Genomic DNA, 2,126 nt, shown 5'->3' with positions numbered 1-2,126 from the left:
TTATTATTATGAAGCTCCCGGAGGATGTGCCCAGTGTACTGACAGTGCTCAACACCATGGCGGAGGCAAAGCGTAATACACAGGACAACAAGGGCAATGAAGGATTGTTTGCTGCTACTCACAGTTTCATGCTTTCGCAGTTGCCTGATGATTGCCAAAGCATGAAACTTTGAGTAGCAGCAAACAAGCCTTGATTGCCATTGTTGTTCTGTGATATTATGAATGTACAGAATTGAACTCAGGTTCTGAGCCAAAAGTAAAATGTAATAATAAGAAAGGACGCATGGGTACGAGTTTTGAGTAACTGTCCACCACTATACTATAGTAACAGGAATAGATGGTAAGCAGTCATAAAGTGCGATAACTACGCACAAAACTGACAGACACGTCCACAATATTGTCATGCATGAGAAGTACCGCTAGATATAGACGTTCGGGTTTGTACAATTCGTTTTTGCAAAGCTTTCCCTTCTGTATATCTTTGACACAATTTGGGTGGTACATGTACATGTATGTTGCTTTGGTGCTTCGAATTCTAGTAAGCCCGCATTGTCAAGTTGGTCTCGTCATCGTCCTGTAGCAATCGACATTCATTGTTGCCGTGGGACATAATCATGATAATATATATTATGCACTCGCTTTCATGTACATGTAGTAGGCGACGGTTCCGTTACCACAGCTTCTCACCACGCCTCTTGCTCTCTATCTCCCGAAAAAGAATGGCACGGATGGTGCCGTGCAATTCTTCATCGAACCTTTAGCTCTGGTGTGTTGGAGTTGCAGGATATTGTGAAAATACAATACATGTAATAATAATTATTATCTCTATCCACGAGGTGTCGAGTGTTCTCTACATGCAGCTGCACATGTACATGTACATGTAGAAGAAATTGGTAACACTCAGGCATTATAGTGGTTTTTGTAAAATAAAATAAAATAGAAAATCATAATCCTTGAAGACGCATCTGCAATAGGCAGCGTACTTCTTATGATACATTCTGAGTGTATTTTGTATTTTTGTATTTGTTTCACTCACTGGGTGCAAGTATTGGGCATTGGATTCAAACCTGAGCCATTTCTGCCCTATCGGGATGTCATCGCTCGTGGATCGAAATACTCTTGGAAGCAAATCCGATCAGCCAAGTCAAGAACAGCCTACATTTTAGTTTTAGTTTAGTTTTATTCCTAGCAATACACTGCTGGGGTAGCCAATGACCACTTTGGGTGGCGATTGCAGGTTTTGTTTTATAGCCAACCACGGCTAGCAAAGAGTAAGAAGTCGAAAATGAATGGAAAAGAAGAAAGGAAAAGGCAAATACGGACTAAAATGTAGCAAATATCAGTGGGCTAAAATTGTGCTCTAAAGCAAGGCGTTCCTGAATGCTGCCAAAGTAAAAGGGCTCTTGACAGTCTTGGTCTGCTGGTGCAGCCGCTTGAAAAGCCACTGCGAATGGCCATTGAAAATGGGGAGGGGGAGGAGTGTTGCAATACAGAAGAGCGGGCTAGAGGAAGGGAGAGTTGGTTCCTAGTGCCCGTAGTAGTGGAGCTATCCTGTCGAAACCAGTCAAATTGTTTGAAACATCGGAGATATTTTTGAAAGTAGAATATGATGGATAAGACAGCACATCAGGATTCGCCGTCTCTTAAGGAGAGGTCTGGTCGAGGATAACATAGAGAGCCTCACTGGAAAGGGACTTGGTCATATGATTTTAAAAGAATCTTTATGGAGGGATCGATTGTGAATTTCCAATTTCTGCTCTTGGGCTGTAGATAGATTTGTCCAGGCAGTACAGCAGTAGTCTAAATGTGGCAAGATATTATATCCAGTATAAACCAGAGCACGACAGCTTTCAGGAAGATGGGCGCGATGTGAGTATATTGTACCTATGGCCTGGCTAGTCTTCTTGCATACGAGGGCAACATGGTGATTCCAGGAAAGATTGGCATCAAGAAGGACACCAAGATGTCTGTGATGATGCACATATTCCATGGGGGTGGTGGAGAAATGGAATACTAGGAGAGGGAGAGGGTAGTAGAGAGTAGTAGACAGTGGCCCTGGGGGAATGATCAATACCTTGGTCTTCCCGATGTTAGGTTTAAGCTTCCACAATGTCATTCACGAAGTG

Source organism: Sycon ciliatum, chromosome 2 (assembly GCF_964019385.1).
Source record: "Sycon ciliatum chromosome 2, ocSycCili1.1, whole genome shotgun sequence".
In the NCBI taxonomy this organism is placed as follows: domain Eukaryota; kingdom Metazoa; phylum Porifera; class Calcarea; order Leucosolenida; family Sycettidae; genus Sycon; species Sycon ciliatum.
This window is presented reverse-complemented; position numbering follows the sequence as displayed.